At 33.0% G+C, this 17,939-nt stretch overlaps 2 long non-coding RNA genes across 3 annotated transcripts; one reads left to right on the forward strand and one right to left on the reverse strand.

The window, feature by feature from the left end:
* Nucleotides 1-5,915: 5,915 nt before the first annotated feature.
* On the reverse strand, nucleotides 5,916-10,213 carry LOC148603382 (uncharacterized). 2 transcript variants are annotated; one of them, XR_015916798.1, is made up of 4 exons: nucleotides 9,390-10,213; nucleotides 8,253-8,361; nucleotides 7,655-7,758; nucleotides 5,916-7,083 (listed from the first exon to the last, which is right to left on the reverse strand). It is a non-coding gene; the product is annotated as an uncharacterized LOC148603382 (long non-coding RNA). The 2 variants fall into 2 exon arrangements; XR_015916797.1 differs by lacking the exon at nucleotides 9,390-10,213 and having other exon boundaries at nucleotides 8,253-8,476.
* Nucleotides 10,214-14,002: 3,789 nt separating this feature from the next.
* On the forward strand, nucleotides 14,003-17,028 carry LOC148603383 (uncharacterized). Its single transcript, XR_015916389.1, has 4 exons — nucleotides 14,003-14,174; nucleotides 15,281-15,347; nucleotides 16,028-16,101; nucleotides 16,437-17,028. It is a non-coding gene; the product is annotated as an uncharacterized LOC148603383 (long non-coding RNA).
* The last annotated feature ends 911 nt before the right edge of the window (nucleotides 17,029-17,939 follow it).

Consider the following 17,939-nt stretch of genomic DNA (forward strand, 5'->3'; position numbering starts at 1 on the left):
AACGTCAATAATTATTTCAAATCGGATCAACGTTGTGTTTTGAATTATATTTTTAAAGGACAATGGCAGCGGAAGACTGAGGTTAGATCGATACGATATGATACAAATAACATATAACTAAGTCGTATTTTCGAACGCAGCCCGAGGATCAATTTCCGTTCTTATTAAACTGTATCAAGTTCAAATCCCGGTCTTCCCTTGTAAAGACACGTGGCTATCAGATAAGAATTTTTCAATTTTATGTAAATAATAACGATTTGTTTGATAAAATATAGATTCTTATCTTATATAATATAACCAATGGTATGAAGTAGCTGTCTAATTAAACACAAATTAATTAATGATACAAACATTCGTGTCCATCCTCGATAAAAATATCCCACAAGATGTTAAATTAGATCGAACTTATTATATTAATGATATCAATCAAATACTACTGTGTTATTATGTAATTCGTGAAACAAAGAAGAAGATCAAGTTGTGACTATGTCGAAGACTGATATCGGAAAGGTTAAAGGGTGCATATCTTCGTGTGATTATAACGCTACCATCAAAGTATACTTGTCCTTTTAATTTCTTTTTATGCAGGTTTTTGTTTTTTGATGTTACAGTATAGATTTATTATATCAATAGGTTCTTGTAATCGCTTAATAATCTAAATCCAGAAGTAATTAACACGTTTTCTGATTGGATAAAAAAAATAGTCTATCATTTCATTTAGACCATGAAGTCATCAATCTTTTAATGATTAACGTTGAATTTTGATTCTAAAATTACAAGAAATGACTGATATATTCATTTTCGGTTTATTTGAAATAACCTCAATCCCCATGGTGCACACTTGAAAATAACCTGCTACGCTGGTTATTTATTGTGCACCACGTGATTCGGGTTATTTCTTCATAGACCGAAAACGTATAACAGTTTTTTCTTAGAAGGCGCAAGAAAATTCGGGTACAAAATATTTTTCTGTCACAAAGTCGTTCATTCATGACATTGAAAAATATAACTATGATGAATAGTTGGTAATTCTTCTTAGCTTTGAATCTTCATGAAGCGGGCAGCATATGTGTAATGAGAAATTTATAGGTAAAAAAAGTCGATACGTAATGAAGAATACGGGATTTAAGTCTATTCTATGCTCCAAATTTTATGTTCTGTGAAGAAAAACAAAACCAATTAAAAAAATCTGTGGTTGGACGACAACGTGCTACTTGTTAATTAGTTAACTCTATAAAGACATTTGCATAAAGACCGCGAAATTCATGATTAAGAAAAAATAAACTACAATTATAAAATTTATACATACAATCATTTATATGGTAATATAATGCGCGGTATTTACACTGGGCGACTGCCGTCTTTAACCTTTTCACCTTGAATTAAGTGTTTAACATCGGAAAGTAGGTTTTCATAGTCATTTTGTGAGAATGAAATGTACGACAAGGACGGATCCAGATTTTATATTAAAAAGGATGGGGCCGATCCAGTAATTTGTAAAAAGGGTGAAGTAGGCTACCATTCATTCATGTTTTCCCATTTTGCACAAAATTTTCCGACTAAATGTAAAATGGAAATCAAACCCTTGGGTCCTTCACCTTAATCCACCACAGCACGGAGCGAAATAATTATGTTATATACAATAGATACATTATGCACGTGACTATTTGTTGTTAAGACAGCTTTTGGTCTGTATTGTACGTTTTGGTGGTGATAAAGTAAGAAAAATGGTAAGTATTGTAATATGATTGAGGTGTCCTTGTTACTGTAAACGTGATAATGTAATAAATGTTAAATTTGGGAATGATTCAGGTTCATTCAAACATACTTCAAGCACATGTTCAAAAAACACTATTTGTGATGTAACTATATTTTTGGGGTTCCGCGTTAAGAAAAGTCATACTGCATGTAGAAAACATTACCTTTTGAGGAGTATTGACAAGTTTGATTTATATATCCAAACGTCAAATATTAATTATAGTATGTTTTTAACCAAGTATCATGAAACCGTCTTCAATGTTTATGAATGACATCATTTACGTTTACTTTCACTTCCGTTTTTTGGGGTTGGCATTTCATAAGTTTTCGAGCAAGATTTAAGTAATATGTTGATCTTGATATTGTTTAATGTAAATACTGACTCCTAGAAAGGTAGTAGGTCAGATATTTATTCCGATAGTTCAAATCTATAGATGTTTGGGCCAATGGACTATTTTTAGTGACCTATTTTCACCACTTCATACAGCAACAATGTCAATGGAAACGCTAGCCGATTTATTTTCAGTTTTATAGACAGTTATGAAATAACAGAAGGGGCATATCATGAGCCAAAGTTCCTTTGCTTCCTTTGCTTACGTGTAATTATTATCACGAGAAAGCGTATGAATACAATGTAACTTGGAACGTATAAATGCAGAGCAAGTAAGTCGGAAATACAGAGCAAGTTCACCGAACAAGTTCACACTACACGTTGACGTACTCCCAAATAGTTAGGGAGAGTAATCAGGGGAACCAATCTTCTAGCGGTAATTCAAAATAATGTAATCCAGGAACAAAGTCCAGACATGGGGACAGACTTACACAACAAAGAACATAAAGTAACTAAAATAATACATACAAAGTAACAAAAGCAAATGAGCAACTCGGACCCCAATAAAAACTTGGAGCATGGACCAGGTTAGGGTAAGCGTCCTCTGCTTTTCTAGAAACACACGCCCAGCTGGTCATAAAAAGTCGTCCGGGGTAGACGAAAGAGGAACGGAAAACTATGACACGTTGATTAAATCAGTTTTAATGGCGCAGATGGATACACCGTAACGATCTACGAGTTCATGATGACGACCATAAAACTTCTGTAGTGATGACTTCAATCTTGTAGTAACATAACCCTGTTCCAGAAGCCTATTTGTTAGAACTCTAGCGCGATACAAAAAGTCTGCTTAGTTTCGGCAAGCTCTGGCATAACATGTAAGTTGTGATATGAACAATCCATACGCAGGTGCTGAAGGGATGTTGCCACAGATGAAAGGAGAGTTGACAATTCTGAATGAAAAGTCTTGTTTGTCGTAAATTTCATAGTTTTCCTTTACCATCGATTTCTATGTGTAGTTCAAGATATTAGGCCGACTTCATAGTGTCTTCCGGGTCAACGTGGGGTCTGGGAGTAGGCCAGAGCGCCAACAAAGCAACCAAGCCCCTAGTAGGACATGTTCTGACTGAGTTCTTCGGTCAGGTGTCCCGTCGGTACCTCCATCAACTAACAGACATTTACCAAGACAATTCCCGTAAGGGGCTGTCGAGATCTGTCATGATAGCCAAGACCGTAGAAAAACACCAATCGGAAACCGAACATGGCAGATTGTATTTGGCTGTCAGGCGCGTAGCTGAGGCCAAATTGAAGTGTAGGCAAAATTACGGCAGGGGGTCTGGGCAGAAGGCCCCCAGCAGGTCCAGGGGGCGAAGCCCCCCCCCCGAAGCTCCGCGGAGATAGCGTTTTAGAGCATCGTTTATGCCTCTCCTGGATGTTTTTTATCTAAAAAAAAAATGGCAAAATTGAGTGCAGGCAAAAGCTTTTTTTGCCTAAGGCAGCTACGCGCCTGGCTGCAGTGCTGACAACATCACTTGGAATGTAATGAAACAGTCGGGGAATTTAAAGGACTTGATGCTGTAAGAAAGCGTCATTAATGCAATCTCCCACCACCCCGATACTGTCGTTTGACGCTTATTGCGTTTTACAATAACATACGATATTTTCAGCCAATAAGGGAGAACCACTGAAGGAATTCAATGGGAACCTGACTTTGAATTACAAGCATTATTTAGGGTGGATAAGAAATAAGAACGGACTTCAGGATACATGGTTAACATTATTTAGGATCGTTTGATATGGAAAAAGGACTAGGAAGTTTTAACTTTAGTTGGTAAATACCTTGCTGAAAGCTATTAGTATTACAGTCGGACTGGATGAGGGCAACAAAATAAGTCGCACATGGCGTACATTTTATTAAAATACAGAAACTGATATCACTGGGGGTCAATATCATTCTGTTATATACCCTGCTGAGTAGAAAACGCATTTACATGAAATGTGATAAATTTATTGTTCATTTTTAATTGGTTTGTTCTATATACGTATCATACACAGAAACGTAATATTAATAACCGAGGGCCATCTTATCCAACGGACCACTCGCCATTATACCTGTTACAATATATACATCACCACTAAAACATCAAAGCATTGAAATTCTTCTTACTGCATGTACATATTCCAATTTTTTAAAAATATTTTAACTTGACCTCTTCTCTTGACCCCCCATATTGCAATCCACATTAAAGTACCAGACAAGAAACCGTTCACTCGAATGATGTAGAAAATATTTCTAAGTAAACAACCATACATGTATGTAGATGTAAATCTTTTCAGGCACGAAAATGATGCTAACAGATTTAAAGGAACTGTAAAAGCGTGAAAATGTATATACAGCTATCGTCTCTGGAAAGACACAAGTCTTCAGAATCTTTCATGATAACAATTTCTTATGCAGAGGGTATCATCGGTAAACTTTCATTACGATATATTTCAATACATTTCTTAGCATTCTCTAAGGTGCCGAACATGACTTTGTCCGTGGTTGTTGTGTTTATTCTACCTTGTTGACATTTTTTCTTGATTTACATGTAGTTATCCCAATGATATCACATAACACCTTGATAGTTCATCCCTTGGTCTGAATACAAAAAAAAAAGATATCAATCATATACATGTATGACTGGATTCACTGATGAAACATAATACACACTGGCGGATCCAATTAATTTTGTGTAAGATTTTGGCTAAAATGAGCAAGTAGATGCTACGAGTTCCCTCCCCACTTAATTGCCTCCGATATACATTTGTAGAAATATATTCTAAAATGTCCTAACGTAATTCCTCATTGATGTTTAAACATACATGTAAAATGCATTGAACATGTATTATAATAATTGAAGACGAAGTCTTATAGACGGTAACCCGATACGAAATAAATCGTTAACCTCACCCGATTTCAGTCTGACAGGAAGTTAACCTGTAAAACCAAGATAGGATCTTCACTTGTTTCAAATCTTTGACAAAAACCAAATGTTTATCTGTTTAAAGCTCACATCAAGTTTTTTCTAGCATTTTCGGACATTTTAAATGCATGAATGTCTGCTACAGCCTCGTCGTGCTTATTTAAATAGCGACAATGCACATCTACAGACACTAGTCATAGATGGCGTTAATTTCTCTGTGAATAGTAAGTTATCATGACAAGTACACTTTGGCAATGTTGAGTCAAGAAATCACTTCTGCACTCATCCTTAGAAATTCCAGGCTGTTACATGAAATGTTTTTAAAACTGCTAATATTGGAATGTCATTGTCCTAACTGTACAGGTTTATCTTTGAACACAAGACAATTTAAATTTTAAACACTGAATTGCAGATCTTGCCCGGCTTTTTCTTCAACCTACCTTGTCATGTGAGTAACCATTGGATGCAGATTCGCATGGGATTTAATGAAATGCATTTTATTTTACAATTTTTGATAAAATAAACTTATAGTTTCAATTTAAAAATCATGGGATTTTTTTAACTCATGGGATTCTTCATTATCCCATGGGATTTTTTTTGTCCCATGGGATTATTTTTGTCCCATAGGATTTTTTGTTTGTAAATCAATACAGTTAGAAACATATAAAAATGGGTACATGTGTATGAAGAGGTATTATGATAAGATACCAGAAAGTACAAATGTGTGTGTAGATTGCATAAAGCTATAGAATTTAAATAATTTTCGTCTCTATTATTTATAAGCAAGTAATAACCAATGCATTCTCACATTTAGTAAGTATATTTATTACTATATTAAATTTTATAAGGAATATGCATGTTTTTATGTATTTAATTATTCAACTTAAAAAAGAATTGAAGCTTAATTATCTTGATAAATGTTATTTCTTGAACATGCTTTATAACATAATACAGTTCATTTTTTTGCATTGCAAAAGTACTGATATTGTTGATAAACTACAAAAAGGTTAGTCTTTCATCACAATTCATAACCATATCCACATTCAACACAAAAGTATCTGTATTTTTTGGCATTTTATGTCCATTCTTAAACAAAAAGTGTTAAAATGCAAAATCAACTTTATTTAATACACCCCACTTTTGTGTAAAAATTGGGTTGATTTTGTACAAAATTTTGGCAAAAATGAGCAAATTAACGCCTAAACCTTCTTTCATAATTTCCAAGGATATGAAATAGATGCCCATGCAATTTGACAGGAATTAAATGTCTGAATTAAAGTCTAACTTATCATTTTGAACCTTATATCATGGGCAAGAACCACAGTTCATATAAACTATTCCAATCTGGCTAACATAGACATAATAAAAACACCTAATATTGTCATGAATGTAAACAGATATAAAATTACTTAAACAGAAAATGAATGCTTGATACACATTACAGCACATCAAATCATAGTAAGGTACAATAATGTATGTTCTAAGTTTTTCCTGAATTGGCAGACATTTATTAACGATTATTTAAAAAAATTAAAACCTTTTTTGCAATGGTGGGGTTTTGAAAAAAATGTATTGATTTCTTCTGATGAATAAACGTGTAACTACATTCCTATTTTCAAATTTACATGTTTGTTGCTTATGTCTAAACCCCTACAGTTTCCTCCAATTTTACCCTTCTGTGAATGAGGCTGATACATCTAAACTATTTCTTGAATGTCAACACTTTAGCTTCTGTGGGAATAATATTAGAAGTCACAAGTGCATGTATGTACATATATCATATTTAGGTAGCAATGATGATTTCTTTACAACTGTACTCCAGTATCACCAAAAGAAGATTCTCAATTTCTCATTTGATGGTAATAATAGTAAAAGCTCATGTTATGTACTGCACACTTTGTAGTGATGATCTGATCATGATAGTGTTGCTCTTAAATATAATGTGAAAATCCTCCTAAAATTTTGCAGGAATTTCTTGCTGTATACCGGTAGCTATTCTGACCATAGAATCCCAACCAATAATGATACCTAAAAAATAGTTAAGAACTAAAAATGTCATAGTATTGGGTAGATTTTTAATTTTAAAAAATGCAAACAAAGCACAAAAATGTGATGTCAAGGTCAATGGTAATTAACCCTAGAGCATGTAGAAGGCTATACATCTTAAAAATGCTTAATAACATGCCAATTATCAAAGACCTACCTTGAAAAATAATAAAGTAACAACCTAATGTAAACATGATTTGTGTTACTGGCTGACTAATTACTATGAGGGTGATTGGTCAGTTTCAGCAGGCAACAACCACCCCCTCACTTTTCAAAGCCATGCCAAGCATAATCTGTAGGTCTTCAACTCTTAAAGGTTTCTTACAAATATTTATAACTTATTAATGTATTCTGATTTATATGGAACTCATTCATGTATAAAGACAGAACTTAATGTGCTAAGTTGAAAAATTGACTACAAGTAATATGCTTCTTGTGCTCAATTAACTAACAGAGTGCACAACATTAATAACAATTTGAAGTAAACTGATTACCTAAAAAAAACATCAAAATCATGTACGAGTAATGTTTTACCATGCATATATAGGAATACCTGTAATTACAAGTTATCACATGTTGCTCTCACTACAGGATCCAAAACCCAATCCATCAGGTTGGTCAATGTATTAATAATCATCGGGTATTCTCAGGTTGTCCCTACAATATACAAAGCTAAAAGTACTGCATTGAATCTCTACTGATGCATTTCTTCACATATTTTTTTTTAAAATGCCTCGAGTGGTTTTGGAGGAGCTGTGCTAATAAGGTTTTCACATTAAAAACCAATCAGTTTAATTATCTCCCTTTAAGGGTCTAGTGCATATATTATATCTTTACATAAAGCCTAATTTTCCAATTTTAATAATATAAAAAATTAGATGACTTTTTAATCATTCAAACAGTATGCGTGAAAGTTTCTGATAGTCTGTTAAACGAAAAACAAAATCAAACATCTCCACTACTATTTTGCGAGTTTAAGTGTGCTTTCTATTAAAATGTGCGTCATGAAAGCTTCCTGTGTATTCAAAGCAAAACTGTTTCAGCCTATTGACAATGTCATCAAGATTATGTTAAAAAATGCATACCTGTGGATGAAAAAAAATTGTTTAATTATTTAATAATCATTGGGTATTGCATGTATAAGTACTTACTGCTACGGTAAATGTGTCAAATGATAATCGCCCTTTTTAATTGGTCAATATTCTTCTCTAAGAAATGTGTAAGTGTCTCTCTTTTAAATACAAGTCTTCACTTAAAGTTCTGAAAAAATAAAAATACAGCTAGACAAATTTAGTTGTACAAGTATTAAAATGCCAGCCACATGTGTAAAGATTGAGATAAATATGGTTCTGTTAAAAAATTTCTGTTGGTATTGAAACCTCCCCCCTCCAAAAAAAACCAAAAACAAATGCCAATCAACATATTTCAATCTTTGCACACAGCATATCTTATTTTAAGTTCTATTTAAGAACTTTTACGAACTAACATGTATTAGGAACACATGCTAAGCAACAAATCCAGTTAAAACTTTATGCAGGATTGTCAGGTAGTGCCTGTTTTGTACTATAAGTAAACAAATTGTAAGTCTATTCTACTGACTGAAAACTTGCGACTTGTTCTTGTAATTAATGTTCAAATGAGGTTGAATTGATTACAAATACTTTAATTCTTCTTTGACAGATAAGTAGCTATATGCTGGGCAGATCCAGAAATTTGTAAAAAGGGCTGGGTGTTCATTTTTCACTAAATAAGTATAGCTGAAAAAAACTCCCCATTACTTAACAAGACATAATTTTAAATAGAAATATTGATTTTGCTTGCTGGTTAAATATAAATAAAAATATTGCACTTGCGAAGCAAAAATTTTCATCCGGGTCCCCCCTCCCACTTTGTAATGTCCATTATTATTTTTATAAGTCTTGCAAAGACGGTACATATAGAGTAAAGCTCATGGTGCTCGCTGATTTAAGCAATGCCTACTCCATATTATAAAATTGGTAAGGAGTGACCAGTCCCTGTAATATAAATTCCCTGACCACGATAACTTTAATCATTAAATATTACAATTACAGTGAACCTAATTCAAAAATTGGATTCTTCAGATACAATAAATATTCCCCCTTCATATAATGCTAAAAAAAAATTCTAATTTTATAATGGGTAAACACCGCACATGAATTCAGCTGTAGTTCCCAACCTGTGACTGTGGAAGGAGGAAACTGTTTCAGGAGCAGAGTAGTCAGAGCAAATCATGCAGATTTTCTGGAGCAGTACAACTCCTAACTTACTGTAGTCGGAACTTGATGTATGCATTCATTGCTGTATTGAATTCGTTAGTTTCTGAACGACTGCAGCATCAACAGGTACCAGTATCGTATTGCATATCCCTGAGCTGGTGTACGTCAAAACATGGATGCTATAAAAATATAGTGCATTTTCTTTTTGCCTCTCTACAAAATAATGTTTTGTCAAAAGATATGAACAATGACTTATAAAATAGAGCAAACATCACACTGTAAGATGAAGAACTTTTTTAAAAGAAAATCTAACATAATATCATAAAAATGTTCCACTGAAAAGGTTGGTTTGGTGAGTGCAAAACGAAAGTGAAAGTAGGGAAAATGGCTATTTATAGTTTGAGACTACTTTTCTGTCCGATCTTCGTGAACTCACCCTATTTTCTTTGCGGGAAATTATTTTTTCACATGTCCTTAGAAATGCTACATAAGTGAAAGTTTTATTGAATCAATTTACATATTTTTTTTAAAATCCTAAAAATATGCACTTCACTATAGAAGTCTATGGGAAAATTAATACGATACTGAGACCTTATCTCGCTGCTGGGACGAGGTCATAGCGGGGAATGAACCGTATACAAAAGCGTCTTGTGTCATGCGTGATTTCGGCACCCCGTTTCGCCACTGACTGACAATACATATCCCAGGTTTCCTCTGTAATTATCCTTTCGTCTAACACTTGTTGTTATATCGATGCAGGAACGCACAAGATGAGCATTCCTGTAACGTAGTAAATAGTTGTATAAAAAGTTATTTCATAGCTAGCGAAGGAGTTAAATTTAGGTAAATGCTATTTATAATATAAATCCTTGGGCTAACGAATGAAACTGCACTTTCTCAGGACTTTGTCTTGATTAAACATAGTACGTGTACATTTTAATACCCAGATCTAACGTAAGATGCTGGCATTTCCATTCGTCCACAGGATGGTGCCATATCAGAAAATAACCTCCATGAAAGCGAACCTCTTTCACGGGCTGCAGTAATTCGGTTTTGTAATGTAAATTAAAGCATGGACTGTAAAATCATTGGTGACAGTTACACGCATAGACCTGTAATTAATTATAACTCCCTGTTACATGTACGGTTCCAATTCGCTAGTAAAATTATGAAAACCTTATATAAATTAAAAGAAAAAAAAACTCATTCACTAGTAAGCAGATCCTTTCAGTAAATATAATTATATACAAGGACTTTTATAATAGCCTATCAAAATCCTTTGGTTGTTATCTTAAAAAAAGAAGTATTAAAAATGATATAATTGGATTAATGTGGATAATTTCATGCAAAATTTTGGTGAAAATGAGGAAATATTATACTACGACACACCCCTTTTAGAACCCACTTTCAAAATCTCGATTAAGTTTACGTACGACACTACACAGGCCAGGTGACGAATAGAATCGCCCTGAGGTAATTTAAAAAAAAAATAATTGTTTTATGGCTCAGACAGAACAGGTGACTCAACAGGTGACAGGATTTACCTGTCCAATATTGCAGTAGATGTTCGTTCCCTTACAGTTCTGATCATCCGTGTGTATATAGTGTACAAAATTGCGTTCCTGTTATATACAAGAAGCTTTTATAGATGAGACGATGACAAAGGTATACTAGTATATTCCAACATTACAGTAAAAATCCTTAATTGTATAATTTCAAAATCGTCTATAACATGTAGGGAAACTGAAGCTCTAAAGTTTGTCATACCTCTGGTTATAGCTACAATTTATATGATATGCATTAAACTGTATTGTACATACGTGTAATAAGATTCACCCATTCTACTTTTCGAAACACTATACGGTGGAATCTATATGTACAATCTATACCTGGTGTACACTGAACATACTATTTTGTACAGTTCATATTGGTTACTAAGTGTCTACACGTTGAAGTTCAATGAAAGTGTACATTGCGCGTTTTTCGATTCAACGTTTGCGCCAATTGGATAAAAAACTAGTTTAATTGTCCCAACATATTTCCCCGTGGTTGAATTGCGCTTAAAAAGACTGGCACTAATTGTGTCAGTCTACCTGTAAAAGGTAGTGATGTCAAGTATTTCATAAAAATATGAAAATAAAATAGAAGTTAGGAATGTATATATATCCAAAAAATGCCAAAAATCTACACTTTAATAGATTTACCTTGTATTGGATCTAGTATTGAAAAATATTTTAAATGGACATTAACTCCGCCCGGATAACTTGCCGGTCCCAAGTCTGGATGTCCCTATCATATGTAAAATCAATTTCAATTCTTCCTATGCGCGGTTGAGCCACGGTGCTTCACACGTCATACAATAAGGACACAGCCCATGTCATGCCAAAAACTGTTTTAAAATATAGGAGATTTCTTCGTGATGTTATCACTTACCTGTGATTTGAATTTGGTTGGCAAAAAATCCCTTGATTGACATGGGGCATCAACTTTATATCATCATAACGTTTTCGTTTTTTAAGACAATTGAAAAATTCTTTTGGTTCTCTACACTGCCAATAATACTCTTTTTATCCACGGAATTTTAAAATAAATATTCAGTAATTAGACTATGTGAGCATAAATAATTTTTAATGATAATAGAGGTTTACATATAAATATCATTTCAAATTTATATTTTAAGTAAAAGAGTAAAAAATTTACACACAAAATATGAATTATTTTATCTAAATGAAACATTTTACAGAACCAAAACTGGATATAAAATAACAAAGTTATAAAGTTTTGAAAATTGGGATTCTAATCATGAATTTGCTAATTGTTTATTTCGTTGTTTATTTGCCAACCAATTTGACACTTAATGATATGAAAATTAGTGAATATGATATCACTAATGAGATTGGCGAACTCTCCTACAGTGGTCCAATTTCTATTTAAAGACTCCATGAGCGAATCAATGAAATACCAAAAAAATGTCATCCTTAAAGATCTGACAAGAATATCATAACATTATATCCCTTACGAATAAGCCTATTCAACGGTTTAGTTTACTTATTGGGCGAGTATCGAGCTTTCCTTGCTATGTGTAGAATATTACCGTAAAACAAAGGGTGAGAGACAAACATGAATATTTTTCCATAACAAATGAATGGTTATTAACAAAGTTATCGAAGTGATAAACTCTATGTAAGAGTCAAAATGAAGAGTCTGCATAAAATTTAAATGGTATTATCAAAGTACAACCGGAAAGTTTGCAACCATTGTAATGGTCATCGTCACTCGGTACAGGCATTTCATTTGGACATTGAGGATTAAACCAGGTTTTATGGCGGCTGTCCTTGGTCTCCTTATAAATTGATTTTTTAATGTGACATTTGTGCATAAGAAATAATCAAACAAATAGTTGCTTCACATATTTTCGATAAAAGTGAATAGATTGTATCATTTTCATAATTTTCTTGGGTAAATTTAGGGTCCTATGTCAGCTCCTATTTTGTAAATATCTTGATCTGCCACACGAAACACGTACGAAGCCATATTACGGGATGTATTTATTACCTAGATTATAAGTTCCCCCAGCTAAACCGACCACTTCCTGTATATTGTACTTAATTAACAGTAAAACGGAATATCGAGCTGTTAATACCTGTAGTAATTTTCTCGTAATAAACGAAAATTTGAGTTTTACGTATACATTTTGACTGCAGATTTTAATTTTTTAAATTCATTGTAAAGATCAATCCAAATCAATATCTTTATAAGTTAAGTAAGGCAATCATGCTCACCAGTACAATGTTACAACAAACAACAGTGCATATCCCAGTATTCTAACACCTGAACAGAAGATAATATACGTTACAAATGCAAATGCCCAATCATAATTAAAGTAATTAAGTTAAGACTGTAAATACATGGAAAAGGAACCTACATAAATTATGCACCACCTTGAAATTTCCAGTGATTTTGAAATATATGCATGTACTATATTTTGAAAGAGGAGGGGCTTCTAAAATAATAAGGCTAGACATACTGGCGTCACAACTCGATACAAAATGAAATTCATCCTCGACACTTTTCATTGTGCACAAAGCACACTATCTATTTGACATCTCTATACCATAGTAACCCCCAGTTTCAACAAACAAGGAATGTGATGATTATCTTAGTTTACATCTAGTAAGGCATTTTTGTAATAAGTCCGTTTTGTTAAATATTTTTGCAGACTTGGTATAAATTCAACAACAAATTTGTACAAATAACACTTAGGAGAGCCCTGAAAGGTTCCGTTTAGATCAAATGTTAAATACCAGTCAACATAAAATTCAGACACTGCTAATGGAAAAGTGATTCATGTTGGATAAAAAGTAATTCACGGTGAAGAAAAACCTACCAAACAAACGATGCTTCTGTGCAAATTTCATTTACAATCTACATTTTTGTACTTACTTTTTCTCTATTTAGCGCAACAAACAAATAAAAAACTAAGACTGGTTATGTGATCAGTAACTGTTTCTAAACAAGAAATAAAATTAAACTGGGTTGGTTTTTGATGTGCTGTTTGATTTTTAGAAAGCCTGATAAAAAATGTACTTACGATTAAAATACTAGGAGTGTGAAATGTGGTGCACGATAGAACGTTTCCATGTGTTGTTACCTTTTGGTCCATGGTCAAATCATAACTTGTCACATTACACCATAATTCGTTTCTTTCCCCTGTATTTCCAAACTCATTGAGAAACTCTTCGCATGAGAATAAGCACGCGAGAATAAGAACTTTCACTGCTTTCAAAATCTTGGATGCAATTGATATTAAACTCGTTCTTTCCAAAATAGAAACAGGTTAGTATCATTCATTCCCGAGTATTCGATATTGTCGTTTAATAAACGGAAATAAACGCGAGTTGAAGGATCACTCAGTCATAACCATTTTACTGCTACAAGTGGGGCTGCATGTACTGGACAACAACAGCACGTCTCACTTCCAGATAATGTTTACTAAAACCATGTAAACATGATGGCTTTTTAAAGGGTATGGTCTGGATTAGACCCCCCCTTTTTTGTTGGAATTTTTTTTCAATATTTTGCCATTTTTTGGGCAAATGTGGCAGAGTCAAACTTTATAGTTTGCATATTTTAAGCAATGATTTTTATTTATGTACTGCAATGGTAATTCTTCTACAAGTGATGGAATAAATATCGAGTGAAAAATGTGACTAAAACAGTATAAGCAATGACCATTTTTGAATGCTGGAATAATACATTTTGTATATGTTCCATAAGTTTATCTGTGCACGCAGTAAGACAAACTAGATAGAGGTAGGTACTGTCTCACATAAGATACAGTACAAATGTTTTTTTTTTGTTAAAATGTAAATACGGATAGTTATGGGTACAAATGTAACTTGTTTATGTTGTTAATCTTCTGTTTTAACAATTCAGAAAGGCTTTAAATTTGAAATTAACAATATAGATATGATCATTTGAAACCATAATAGATTCAGTGCTTCTAGACCCAAATGTAGTACAGAGTTTTGATTTTAGCATTTTAAATATAAAAATACTAGTTTAGTTTTTCAACCTGTCCATCACACACTGAAGATTGGATGCAAGTTTTCATTAGTGGGAATTGGGGTGTAAGATTTCTTGTGTTTGAAGTGAAATTGTGTTACGATTTGGAAATTGTATATATATGGCATATAAGTTGTACTGATTTCATTTTTTCTTCTCATGGACTTTCATCAGTGGAATTGGAATATTTTTTTTGGCACCACTTTTTGCTCTTTTTTCTGAACATTGATTAAAAAAAATTGGTGACAGAATTTTGGAAGCCAGTGCAGCCCCTGTTTCAGTTACATGTTTATAACTCCATTTTACTGTCTATATACAGAATCTGAAAGTTATCTAATTTTGAAATAATGCATAATAAGTATAATTTTGTTTTGAAGGTGCTCTATGTTGCTCAAGAGAGATTAGAGGATGCATGAAAGGATTCTTAGTAATGACTCATAAAAGGTGAGTGACATATAAAGAACTTGCAAAATTAAATATTTAACCAACTTTGTCTGAGGCAAGATAAACAAGCTATAGCTAGATGTTAAGTTCTGGTAAAAATCACTATTACTTGCTATCAGGAGATATCTCTTTTTATATACAGATGCTTTTGTTATATGATTAAGCCAAAAACAAATATCTTTATTGTGTGAATATTCAATTGCAAATAGAGTTTGTCAAGTCCTATTCTAAAATTATAGTTGAACTGGACCATTATTTTTTAAGCTCTTATTTTTGCACCACTAACATACCTTGTGTTTCAAAGGTAATAAAGGGAACCAATGTAATAGCGGCAATCAAAGGAATGTAATTCAGGGACAAAGACCAGACATGGAAAACAGACATACACAACAAAGAACATAAAGTAACTAAAATCATACACACAAATTAACAAAAGCAAATGAGCAACTCAAGACTACACTAAAATTGTTACATTTTTTGAAAGTTCAACGACAGCTTTCTCCACAATCTCTTAATTAATTTTGATTAAACTTACCCCCAGCATGTTGGACTTAACATTGAATGTTACTTATGTGTATTACAAGATAACTGCTTTAAGGATGCTTGCAATGAAAATTAATTCAACTAAATTGAAAGGTACCATATGTATTATTATGCAGAATTGTTTTTCACCATTTCAGGGACCAGCCACCTGCTTGCCTCTATGGTGAATGACTAATTCAGTATATGCAAACTTGATAGCTTATCATATCAGGTATACACTATTCTCCAGAATTTTTGTACTCCTGCTTTTTGAGACGGGACATATTATGGCATACTGGTGTCCGTCCATCTGTTCTTCATACTTTGCACAATAAATCAAAAGTGCTGCCACGAACTTATATAGAAAGCACTTTATCTGTGTGTCTGTTTGTCTGTTCATGTTATCTTTTAGATGTCTGATTGCAAGTAATTTCAACTGTTGATATTAGAAATGAACATATATCAAGAAAGAAAAAATAAGATCACTTTGATGACAAATAAAATGGTATTGTAAAATATTTTATGTATTTTGTTTGCATAAAGATTTTTACTTGTTTTATTCTACAGAGATGAGAAATGAAGCATGTTTCATGGGTTGAAGCTGACCAAGAAGAAAAAGAAGCGCCAAAAGGCTGATTATGGACCTGAATTTAGACTTCCATTCGAATTTTTATAATTCATTTAAATACTACGATAAAAGTACTGCTCATACAGCATTCTAAGTTTATATTCTTAAACAGCATATTTATAGTCAGAGTGTCTTTGAATATTTTTTTCTATTTCGTTGTTTTACATTTGTGGTTGATAAGTGAAATTTTCAAAGTGATTTCATTTCAAAGCTATAAAAGACTAAAATCTTCAAAAACATCCCAAAACAATACAAAAAACCTCTCTCTTTTAGTCATTCAGCTTTTTTATTCATACTGCACAGAAGAAAAATGCACTAAGTGAATATGTAAGGCATACACTCTCTATGACTATCATTGTGTTTTAACACAAGATATCCCATGGGAGAAAAAAAATCCCATGGGAGAAATTAAAATTCCATGGGAGAAAAAAAAGTCCCATGGGAGAATAAAAATACCACGGGACACAAAAAAATCCCATGAATTTCAAATTGTAACTACAAATTTATTTTAGTAAATATTGTAAAACAAAATGCATTTTATTAAATCCCATGCAAATCTGCATCCAATGTTTACTCACATGACATGGTAGGTTGAAGAAAAAGCGGCGCAAGATTTGCAATTCAGTGTTTTGCAAATTTAAATTGTCTTGTGTTTTTGGTGACTTATCTTCACTTAATTTCTAGACTTATTTGTAAGCCTGTTTATCTCTTGCGAGTAAATTATCATCCATCTTATTCTGTTCTTGGCGCTACGAACAATCTCGTGCCAATTGTAGTCTGCTTTCATCATCTTCTCTGTTGTTAAGCTCCTCATGGAGTTACTCGGTCTGCCTCTTGGTCGTTTTCCTGCGGATTCCATAGAAAGGAAGTCTTGTAATTTAGATTTTTTTCTGAGGGTATGTTCTGTTCAGGTCCACTTTCTCTTAATTCCGAATCTACATGTTTAGTAAGCTGCCAGAGAAATGCGATTTAGCTATTCTCATTCTTCTCAGTTCTTTTAATAAATGTTTCGATCTTCTTGTCTGAGACAACATTGGTTACCCATGTTTTATCTCCGTAAAAGTCTTATCTAAAGGTCACTTATTCAGCCAAAAGTCATATATTTAATTAAATTCTTGGAAAATATAAGGTTAGTCCAACTAGACAGTTTAGAATATTTCAAATTGATTTGTAATAAACTTCCTGATTGTTCTCTACGAGCAAAGCATGTTAAGATTGTTTAACCTTGCTTTGTACTATGAGGTCGATCGGTCTGCACTCCGCGATTCAAAATATCAAAACAAAATAACGTTTGATTATACCAAATTGAATCCATTTTAAGTCGTAAAATATTGTTAGCGACTTCTTGCACTCGTAATTTCAGTGTTTTACATTCGCGTATGATTTGCATAGTTATATATTACTATACCACATTATGCTGCTGATCGGTGTCGTGTTTACCG

This window comes from Perna viridis, chromosome 11 (genome assembly GCF_037379345.1).
Source record: "Perna viridis isolate PV_CMFRI_1.1 ecotype Kerala chromosome 11, ASM3737934v1, whole genome shotgun sequence".
Lineage (NCBI taxonomy): Eukaryota > Metazoa > Mollusca > Bivalvia > Mytilida > Mytilidae > Perna > Perna viridis.